Source organism: Bactrocera dorsalis, chromosome 2 (assembly GCF_023373825.1).
Source record: "Bactrocera dorsalis isolate Fly_Bdor chromosome 2, ASM2337382v1, whole genome shotgun sequence".
NCBI classification, from domain to species: domain Eukaryota; kingdom Metazoa; phylum Arthropoda; class Insecta; order Diptera; family Tephritidae; genus Bactrocera; species Bactrocera dorsalis.
Window position 1 is genome coordinate 101,888,239 of NC_064304.1, and position 12,132 is coordinate 101,900,370.

Sequence of the window (12,132 nt, forward strand, 5' to 3'; positions counted from 1 at the left end):
GTGTAATCAATTTGAGTTAAATTTTTTTATTCCTCTTTTGTTTTCCCAACTTTTGTTCTACATACTTTTGTTGTTCCAACTCTGCTGGGCGACTGCGTAGGAATTTATGCCTTCCGGGCGCTGTTGAGAGATTTCTGACTTTTCTGTGTAGCATTAAATTTGTACTCCACTTAAACTGTGAGTGAAATGGACAAACGCACGTTTTATTCATAAATACTTCACTGAAACTGCTTTATTAATTAATAATAACGGCATGTTTGTTAATTTATCAATTTTATTTTGTGCTTGGAAATTTTCCATTCAAATACGAAGGTGAAAATGTTTTCATACTTTGTGTGCGCATCATTAGGGTGGTTGATAAGGTTTATTTAACTTAAGGCGAAAATCTTGCTGATTTAATGGCTTGAAATATATATAAAAGATATTAGATATAACCCGAACTGATTTCAGCTAGCAATAACAATCTTGGAAGCAAGCATTTATTTTAGTTCGTTGGATAATAAGCAGATACATACATGGTGCTGTAAGAATTAATTCAATAAAATTATAATAAGATTTGGTTAGCCATAACCTTCAAAAAGTAAAAATTTTACAGCTTTCAGATCATTAGTTTGTGAATTATAAAATTTTGAGAGAAGCAACTTTTGTAATTTTGAAAAAAATGGGTCGAAAGGAATTTCGTGAATTGGTTGCTTCTTGAGTAGGAAAAAATTCAGTCCATGCAAAAAATTTACTTATGATGAGTTTCCGGACACTGCCTCAGGAAAGTCAACTATCGAGGATAGGTATGCTAAGTTTCGACGTGGTGAAATGATCACCGAAAACCATGAACACAGTAGCTGCAGTGCTATTAGCAGCACGTGAAGCTCGTTTTCTTTTCCTACAATTCTTACATACTCTGCCGATAATACAGTCTTTTAAAAATGAACATTTTTCTTGCAAAATGCCAGCTACTTCTTGTATTCATATGTATATAAAATATATATTTACCAATATGTGTTTTATGTTATATTCCCACCCGAAAAGATCAACGCTATTAGTCACACTATCTGACCTTTACATAATCTGACAGGCATGCGAAATATTGACAACATGAAAACACATGTCCAAGAGTACTTCAGCCTGTATTGTTTGTGTGCGTTCGTGTGTATTATTGAATTGATTTTGTTGACTTAAAACGTTTCCGTTCCAACATGCAAAACATATGTTTGTTCATAAGCACTTATGGATTTGTTGAATAGCTTAAAGTAAAGGAGGGAGTGTTATGTGCAAGCCGTGTCTGAAGTGGTTGTTAAGTGATGTCACTGGTGGTATGTATATATGTATGCATACAGTTGCTTTTGTATCTATATAGATACTTAACTAATGCTTCAAAACACACTTATAAGAATTAATAAAGAAATGTGGTGTTTTGAAGTAGTCAGTGGAAAGTCAGAATAAAGCACAAAGTGTTTAATTTCCCGTTGGGTTTATAAGATGCAGCATACCCTATAGGAAATCTCAGTGAAGATCATGATTGGCTTGCGTCACATACCTGATGCTGAAAACGTGTACTTGGACAATATGTGAACAAACCGGCGACAGTCTGCCCTTAAGCAACATTTGTAAGCGTTTTTTCCATCGATTTGAACAATCCCCAAATCCAAACCTCAAGTATTTACAATCCATAAGAATTGTCCTTCCGACCGCTCTGATGCAGACTGCGAGCAACCTTGGAACGGAAGAAGAAAATCGAAAAGTAATTCGACCAAAGAGTAATTTCTGGACAGCCAAGCTCCTCCAGTCGTTTCACCACTCTCAGCTTAGATAGTCAAATGCCCCCCAGAAGTCAACAAATATACCAAGGACATAATTGTTGACGTTCTCCCTAACAACATTCTGAACATAAAACGATGCATCCTCAATACTGCGTACTTTCCTGACTGACCACATTTCCAAGTATTTGAAGGAGACTGATGCACCAATAAAACGGGGACTTCAGGGGAAGAACAACCTTAACACTTTTCCACTCGCGTGGAAAGTATCCATCCGAGAAACACTTATTATAAATGCTTTCCAGTTATTCCGGAATGAACTTCCACAAGCTATTGCACAACTCTCCGCTCCGCTCTCCGCTATCCAGACCTGGGGACCGTTTAAACCTAACCTGTCCAAAAAAGTAGACAGACAGCTACCTCTTGCGCTTGAGGTGTCTGTACCTCCGACCTGGGAAAGAACGCCCCTAGCATAGGCCCCGCACACTCTATCCACGACGATAACAGAGTCTCACTGACGCGAAGAGCGGTGACATCCTCCTTCTTACGAAATCAAATCCTATAGATCTGATCCCAATGGTTGTTCCTATTTTATATTTTTACTCTCCCTCATCGCACCAACATCGTCACTGTTGGCAGCCACAACTTTGAAGTCGTAGATAATTTCGTCTATCTTGGAGCCAGCATTAACATCAACAACAACGTCAGCCACGAAATCCCAGGCAAAATAACTCTTGCCAACAGATGCTATTTCGGACTGAGTAGGCAATTGAGATTTAAAGTCCTCTCTCGACGAACGATAACTAAACTCTACAAGGGACTCATCATCCCCGTTCTGCTATGCGGTATAGAGATGTGGACGAAGACCACATCTTACAAATTTTCTAGAGAAAGGTTCTGCAAAGTTTTGTGGTCTATTGCGCATTGGCAATGGCAAATACCGCAGTCGATGATACAAAGAGCTGTATAAGATACTTATATGACGATATTGATATAGTTCAGCGAATTAAGAGACAAGGGCTACGCTGAACAGCTCATTTCGTCCGAATAGATGAAACCACTCTAGCTCTGATAGTATTCGACGCAGTACCTGCCGGGAGAAAGCATAGGAAGTGAAAGATTTCCATCTATTTCTCAAAGTATCAAGTAAGCAAAAATATACGGCCTTTTTACCCACCCTAATGTTAATTTTCTACAATCCTTGTGAGAAATCTATACCACATTACAAAAGTTGAGATCATTCTTCAAATATCACGCTGCATAATTTTTCTAACCTTTGTTTAAACAAATTTGATTTCAAATTAAAGCAACAATTTCTCAACTTGAGAAACTGTAAAATAAAACGCTCTCTCTATTAAGAACGCGATTGCTCTCCAGTTGAGTTATTGTTAAGAAACAACATAGGGGATTTGAGAAGCGCGTTATAGCACAACTTGCCTTCTAATTTGTCTAAAATTTAATATCTATTGTACAAGATGTAGATTTACAGACATACATAAGTATATCAGATATTTGTACATATTTCACTGCTGAGCCCACACATTGCGGTCTGTATGGAGCAACAACAGCAAGACAATGTAACAATAAGACACCTCAGTTCGACTGCAGCACGACAATGAAATATAAACACACAACAAATCATACAGCATAAAGGCGGAATCGTAAAGTCTGAAAGTCATAAGTCAAGTAATAAAAATGTACAGCAGAAATGGCTACACATATATTTACATTTGTATGTATGCGTGTATGTAGGTGCTTGGAAAAGGAATTTTATTGTCTCGGGCTGAGGTGAGATCGCGCTAAAACGGTGGCGGCCAAGCAAGAGTGAGAGTTGAGTCAAAAGGGTGAGTGGCGCAATGTGTCGTTGTTATGGCGTACAAAAAGTTACAAAAAGGTATTGAAATGTTAAAATAAATATAAAAAAATATATATATACATATATATATAAATAGAAAAAGGAGTATGAAAATCAAAAAAAAAAAAAATATATTTTTTATCACTTTTCAAAAAAAAAAATATATTTTCTATAAATGAAATCACAGCTGAATTCCCGCGCATTGTCATTGCCAATTAGCTTAGCAGCTGCATTGTGTTTAACATCAGCGCGTTGACAAGTTGTTGCCACCTTTTTTCATATTTCAGGTAATAATATTTTCACGATTGCTTTAATTAAGCAAAAATGTGAGTTTGTCTGCATGACGGTGTGATGAAACGTTCGTATGTACATAGGTATATCTGTTGATTGGAATCAGCTTTGTCGTTTTGTTCGTGCGCCACCGGACGAGTGGCGCCCGCCCACAGTCGACGAATATGTCGTCGCCGTCGTCATCGCTGGCGCTGTCGCCATCTGTAGATTTTACTGCACGATTTACATATTTGTAGATATACATATTAACAACAACTAATAATTACAAAAACACCAATAAACCTGTAATAATTATGCACGATTTTTAACAAAAAAGGGAGGAAAATTAATTAACAACTGTAATTAGAACGGTATTGGCTACTGTTTGTGCAACGAGCGCGCACTGCATAGTATACGGGTATGTATGTACATATGTATGTATATGAAAGCGCGTGTTTACAGTGTTGAATGAATAATGAAGTAATAAATATTTTATTATTATGATTTGGCTATTTAAAAACTTTTAATTCGGAAATTTTAAAATTTTGTAAAAAAATTTTCAGTCAACAAACGTTGAGTAGTTTATTTAAAATAAGCAAATTAGGTGGCAACGCCAAAAAACTAAATTTGTTAAAAATTCTTTATTTGGTAAAAAATTTTTTTCTTTTTTCTTTTTAGTTTTTGTGTTTTTTTTAATTATATATTCATACACATTTCACATTTGGTTAAGGTGGCAACACTGGTCCCATATGTATTTCAACTCAAGCGTGGTATATTATTTCTTCTGAAACTGAACACAAAATTTATTTACAGTGCTTTGCTTGACTTTTTTCTTTTTGAATTTTTTTTTCTGATTTCCAGGCAGGTGGCAACCCCAATTTTAAAACAATACCTTTGCTTGCATATGTAATATAGGCAAATTAAAAAAATATTATCAGTTTGCAAAAGTTAGTTAAGCAGATTTTAAAATTAATTATTGAAAATTATTTTTATATAAAAAATTAGAAAATTAAGTAATAACGGCTTAAATAACATAATAAAATTAGGAAATTAAGTGACGTTATGTAAGACTTATGTATGTGTAAAATGTGTAATTCAATTAAAATCGAAACAGGTGGCAATATTTTTTTGATTTTTTTTGCCTCTAGCACTTATTTCGACCTGAAAATGAACCAGGAATTGTAAGTAGCTGAGCTTTTTATTGCTAACGATTCCCTCTATCTCATTATATACATACATACATATATATTTAATATAAAATTTTCAGCTCCCGCTGTGAGATATAACCAATATATAACCATTTTATAACCAATTCTCAAATTTTGTTTCAATATGTGTGTTTTCTATTATATCGTTTCTCTTTCGCCTGTAAACTTATGAAGAGTTATGTTACATTATTTTTCTTATTAGATGCCATGAAGTTCGTTGCTTAAGTCTTTTGTTATTAGCTGAGACTTCAACCCAAATGCAAAAGTTCACATTTTTCAAATTTTTTCTCAATTAAAAAAGTGAAAAGTTAGCGAAAACGAAACCGAAAGCCATTAAAAACGAATTTCTCACTGACAGTGAGCTCACTTAGCAAATATGTATGTCGCGTGGTAATTAATTTCAGTTTGTGCAAGGCATTTGCAAATACTTTGCAGGCATTTGCATCTTTGCTTGCTATTTGTCACTTAGTTGTGGCATGACGAAATGGCACGAAATTGTTATTAAATTGTCATGAATATGACATCAACTGCTGCATTGCCGCTGCCGACTGTCGGCTGCCGGTTGCCGTCTGTCTGCCTGTTTGAACGCCTGCTGTTCTGCCTGTGTGCTGGGTTGGTTCCATTGTTGTGCCTGTAGCTCACATTGTCAACGCCAATGCACCTTTATTTACTTATTACGAATTTGTATAGATATTTTGCTAACATTTGCTAAAATGAGTTAATGTCTCAACTATTTACGTGCAAATTTCAATTTAATTTTTCTCACAACGCAGCGGGTGCGCTCGCTGCAAGGCACCGGAGTCGTAGTGCTTTGTTGTTTTTTATTTTTAATTTTGTCTACAGAATGCGGTTCCACACCCATGCTAAAGCGCTTAGCTCAGGCGATGCGATTATGTAATATTTAATTTTATCATAAGTAATATTTTATTAATACTTAATGCGAGGTTTTCATCCATCTAAATAATAATAAATTATATAAATGCAATCATTTGCTTAATAGACAAACCGAAATGAAATATTTTAGGATTTTTTTGAATTTTATTATATAAATTTTTTTTTTTCAAATTTGTCACTTTAAGAGTTTGTATAAAGATTGCTTTTTTCTCAGCAACTAACGACATTATGGCCTACAGTATAGTACGCGTTGACTTAGATAAGGATGCTTTAATATTTACACTCACCTTGATTTACATGCTGCATATTTTCAAATTTAGTTGGTAAAATATTCGTTGATTCTTGCTGTTTTTGGTGCCACAGTGGGCACAAATTATAGAAATCACGTATCTTGAGGCTTTCGTTAACAATTTTCTCAGATCACTAAAGTCTTCGTTAATTTTTCTATGAAAATTTTTAGACTTCCCCGCGCTTATATCCGAATTTATTGCACTGAAAGAACTGTAAAAAAAGTAAAATAAAAAAATATAAAATTATTATTAAAATATTGGCAGCAAGTAGAAATAAATATAATAAATAATTCGTTAAGATAAATACATTTCGTATATATAACAAGAAGTTCTCTCGTATTAAGCCGTTTGCGTAACAACATTCGTCAAAAACGGCCCCGACGTTCGTTAGAATTAATTGGAGAATTAATGTTATATGTGATTATAATGGTAAAAAACATTCACTTATGTCTTATGGACATGCGACATTTAGTTAAAATAATATGTGACGATATATTAAGTGGCTATGTCAGTGTGACGGATGACAAATTGGTCGATTTTCGTGAATTTTTTTAAAAGAAAGTATGCTATTGAATATTTCAAACTTCTCTGAACGTAATATTTATATTATATTATATATTTTCAGCTATATTCAAAGATTTTTTTTTTACAAAAATGTTGAAAAATAATGGAGTTATCGGCTGTCTTCGGAGGCGCCAAAAAAAAGAGCCCTAACTGCTGGCATGATTCCGGCCAAATGAATAGATGAAACAAACAAATTTGAAAAGTTTAATAAACTTAAAGATATTTTCTATGTAATGACCTACAATTTTTGAAAAATATCAAAAATTAATTTTGAAAAAAAATTCCTAGGTAAAAAATGATCGTTTTTTTAATGCCAAATTCACAATTTTCAACCAATCAAAAAGTTCGTAGGCCATTTTATAGTAAATGTAACAACAATAATCAGTTTTAATTTGAAGTGAATTGTTTAATTTCTCGTTGAGCCAGCAATTTTGAATAATATTGTTTCGAGAAAAACGCGTTTAAAGTTTCACTTACACATGTTTGCACCTCCCAGTGGTCGCTCTTTAGAACGCTGTCATCCAAAAACTATTCAACATATGACCTTCCAGATTTCACAGGATATTTATGGAAATATAAGCTATCGAAAAATCAAATTAAAAAAACAAAATTTTTGAAAGTGTCACATTGGTATAGCCCCTTAACAGTCATTCCCAAAAACAATATTATGTAGGTTGCCCGCTGTATTTCGGGATTTGGCAACCCTAATGTTGTAATCCGGCAACTCACAACTCTTTGTAAAGTTAGACATTTTTGATGTTATATATACTTTGGACGTTTTGAAATAGGAGCGTTATTTGTGTTGTTTACAGTAACTTAAAATATTCATCTCGGCAAAAAAAAAAAATTAAATAGCGAACATTTTGCATTTTTGAGCACTCAAGTTTTGACTTTGTACCGATTGACTTCTTTTTATTCCCAAACGTAAAAAATACAACAAGTGGTTAACGCTTTTCGCACCTGAAGACGCGGTTGCTGTGTTTAGAACGCATGTTTTGCAGAAATCTCTATCAGAGTGGCAAAAGGTCTTCAACAATTTCTAAAAAATAACATAGTGCTGTTTTATCGGTCTTCGTATGCTCTAGAGTAATTAACTATTCCTGGATACACTTTCATCAATACTTTTGTATTAAGAACCCAGAAATGGTTGAAAATCTTGAAGTTTTATATTGGGAACTTGGTTTTTATGCAAACTTTGAGTATAGATGGGTTTCAGAGAAGAGCCTACTAGAAGTAGGGATCGTCTTTTGAGCGTAAGCTGCCTTATGTGCGAATCCCGCTAGATCGTCACAAATTATGGTCCCTCACCGATGCTTTTTATATTTTGAACACTATTTCTATGAGTAATTTACCAGTTAACGCCGGAGAGTTATTCTCAAAATTAACAATTTTTATTTTGCGAAGCCAAAATAAAATTAAGCCTTCAAGTTTCTAAAGCCCGCTCGACATTTCCTAGAGAAAACTATTATCAAATGATTCTGATTTTTGATGATTCAGCAACTCCTTTTCGAGACACGTTCGATTTATTTAAAAACTGAAAATAGTTGAAACAGCAACTGGGAAAGCAAAGTTAGAAGCGTGGAAATGGATTATGAAAACTGAGTGTAAAGCTAACGCATAAGAAATGTCTAAAGTAATCAACAAAACAACAATAAAAACAATGAAATGTATTGTAGCGGACAACAGAAGAGTAGCAGAAAAGCAAATGCCATGTAACTGGCAGCGACAACATTCCAACATGTTGCTGCCGCTGCTGCTGCCAACAACCAGAAAAATGCCAAAGGCACATACACACACGCAAATACACAACATAGCAGTATGAACACATACAGTGCATGTATGCATGTGCTTGTATGTATTAGTGAGCCGACGGCGGCGATAGCAGTTGATAAATGCATGCCGTTGGTATACGTATATATGAATATAAGTGCATATGCATTGCAAATGTGTGCAAAATACATAAATGTATTGACATTGCATTGTGTGCCACTCGCCGTATGCTTTATGTCGCTCTTTCGCCAAATTCTTTTACTCGAGTTTCGCTGTTGGCATGCCTGCACTGTGAAGGAGCATTCACGATGTTAGGAGTAGGCAAGAAATATACATTCAGAGTTGCCAACGTGCAAGATAAGCAAAACAATAACGGCGAAAACATAGAACTAGTTTAAAGAGTAGCTCATTCCTCGCTAGACATACTTAATACTAACTTCGCACAATTTGCTAAGATGGAAATCAATGACAAACTGCAAGACAAAGAAGCAGATATGGCCCAGGTATGATAAGACCAGACCTAAGTAGTTATTTCATAGATCCAGGAACATTATTTATAGATTTACAGCTACTAACGGGTGTTCCAAATGGAGGTACTTTTTTCAGTACCTTTTTTTTGACGTGATCACGTTTTGTCATGTTAAGCTGTTATGTTATTTTTGTTCAATCTACGCCTAAACAATGTTTATAAGTCGTGCAACTTTATTACGCAAACTAAATTGTAAAGAATGTGTTTCGCGCTCTTCACTCAACTCCTGGTCAACATAATCGGCCTACTGAGCGTATTACTCGTAACACCACATTGAGACCTAGCACATTTGATAATATTCGACCGAATTGACTATGTCCAGCACAAGAAACTATAGCAGCCGTAGCTGAGTGTATTCTAAGACCTCGGAGAGTCGACCCGGAGCTATTCGCATCTAAGCGGACTGACGTATGGAACGACTTGGCGCTTTTTACGTCAAGAACTTAAATTGAAAGCGTACGAAACAGCTATGCAAGAACTGAAGCCGACCTTCTCAAGCAACATCGCTTCGCTCTATTGGTCATTGAAAGGATCCAGGTTCTATTTCTGGCTCAATGGGTATGCAAATAAGCAAAATTGCGACATTTGGGACGAAGAGGAACCTGAGAAATTCAACAGTTGCCACAACGCCACAGATAGGGTTCTAAATAACTGCCGCGAAAATAGCGGAAGTGTGAAGATTTCTATGGAACACTGAAGTTTTAAGAATAACAGAGGAAAATAATTTAAGAACGCAAAGCCGCAACTGGAAAATGAGTTTGAAATAAATACCAGAGATAAGAGATGATCCTAGAGCGGTGTAGGTAAAAATCGTTGTGTATATATGTAATTATATATAATTTTATTGCCAGTAATAGGCCTTAAAGTGAACATTTATGTTAGTAGCACAACCAAGGATTAGACAAACAATATACTTGTAATTGTATTTGTAATTGTTTATTAGAAAAACAATGATTGAACATGCTGACAAAACCTGAAAGCAATTTCAAAACCATACATTTAACAACGCAGTTGCTGTTGACCCCATTACGCAAAATTGCGAATGTTTTAGCCGATTGCTAGCGAGTATATCGATTGTTAAGAAGACAGCAATAACAAAAACAGCTGTTGGCTTTTAGTGTTGATGCAGTAAAGCGCGCGTTGAGGAAGTAAACAAAATTTCCGGAACTTCTTAAAGGACACACCTAGTGTGACAGACTAGAAAGAGACGATTTTTGGGAATTAAAAAAGATAAGCTACTTTATCACGGTAATAGTTTTTAAGAAAAAAATTGAATATGATCCGGGAGTGAGAACTACTGCTCGTGTGCTGAAAATGTGGTGTATGAGAGCGCCTACGGTTGTAAGGCTTTGGTGATAGAGATAGCGAAAGAGCTAGAGAGAGACATGTAATTTGCTCGTCAAAGTTGTGGCGACTTATTTGCTGGCAGTGGCAGCAGCAAAAATGTCATTTTACAACCAACAATTGTTCGTATTTTTGCTGCCACATACCGACTGCTGCTTGTCAACTGCTGCTGCTTTGCCGACTGCGACTAGGTTACCGAGTAGCTTTGCTGGCAGACAACTTTATGTTTTTCCTCAGTTTTTGTGTTTTCTGCCATTTGACAGGACAACTTATTTTGTTGTTGTTGTCTTGATTTTTATTGCAATTTCTTGTAATTGCTGTTGGTTTTGTGGTTGTCTTTCACCAGTCACTCCGCTTTGATCTGCTGCATGCATGAAAAGCAAAGGAACAATTTCGTCGTGTTAATTGTTTTCGCTATTGTTTTAACATATTTGTTTTGATCATATGCCTTCACTTCATTTTTGACTTAGTTTCAGAAGCAAAGATTTTCAAATTCTGTTACCGAGTCTTCTCTCAACTTTATTAAAAGTGAGGTGAATACTATTAGAAAAGCTTCAGCATCAGCAGCTGTCGGAACAAGAACTGATTTTGAACGACCTTCACGAATTTTGATCTTCTACATCTATTGGATTCATCATCGATAAACATTGGGTCTTGATGGAGCTTTATCGTCATAAATTGAGTTAAGTTCATCGGTGCACTGTTGCTGAGTCAATCCACGTCGAAAAAAGTAACAAAGTAATCGGCAAAAAAATTTCCACGATTTAATTACCTTTTTTAGCTGAGGTGAATATTTTAAGTTACTATAAACAATAAAAATAGTGCTGGACCTTTAAGTTCATCGATGCAGTGTTGCTGAACTCCGTTTCTGTGGACCCGATTGTCTTGGGAAAACTGTTTGCTATACATAAGTATCGCTTATGCTATCTTAATGATTTCTTCTGTGTTTAAGCCTTTCGAAAGGATACAAAATTGTGTTCAATTTGTGCTGGATGGACTTTATATGAAAAACGAGTTCAACGGGGTCGGTAGATGGAGCGAATCATCGGATTATCTGTTGCGGGATTCGAAATTATACTCAAATGATTTTTGCCAATTGTGTTAGAAATGGTAAACCAAAGGAACACAATTAACTCGTTGAGGAGTGTTTTGTATAGTCTTAAGTAAGCTGGTCGTGTTTTCCAGTTCAATTCTTCAAGTCAATCCCTAAACCAGCATGGACGTATGCAATGCAGTTATGCCAGACGGCGATTAAAATACCGCACATTGAAGAATTCTTTTAAATATTTGTAAGACTGGCCAAATTTCGTGCTCCTTGGTAATCGCAACTTCGAATGTTGGAAAAGGCTTACAATGATTTAGTTTTATCAAAACCACAAGCCAGCGAGTGCTACAAGACCTTCAAAGACGGTCGAGAGATCGTTGAGAGCATGCTTCGTTCTGAATGACCTTCGACTTTTTCAGCTGAAAATATTAAAAAGGTGAAGAATATGGTGCTTGAAAATCGCCAGAAAAGTGTTAGAGAGATGACAAGAGAGATTGATATCTCTTGCGAGTCCGTTCTAATAATTTTAGTGGATATTTTGGGTATGAAACGCGTTCTTGCTAGACTCGTTCCCTTAAAGCTGAATTTTTTTTCCAAAGGAGCACCATA

General features: G+C 35.5%; 1 protein-coding gene across 3 annotated transcripts in view; it reads right to left on the minus strand.

The window, feature by feature from the left end:
- Window positions 1–12,132, minus strand: part of LOC105234095 (F-box/LRR-repeat protein 7) — a 40,916-nt gene that overhangs the window by 24,941 nt on the left and 3,843 nt on the right. For 2 of the 3 annotated variants that reach the window (XM_011216338.4, XM_049448593.1), the window contains exon 2: window positions 6,269–6,482. The gene's annotated coding sequence lies outside the window, so the exon portion shown is untranslated. The remainder of the gene's footprint in view (window positions 1–6,268; window positions 6,483–12,132) is intronic. The other variant, XM_019988771.3, reaches the window with a different exon arrangement.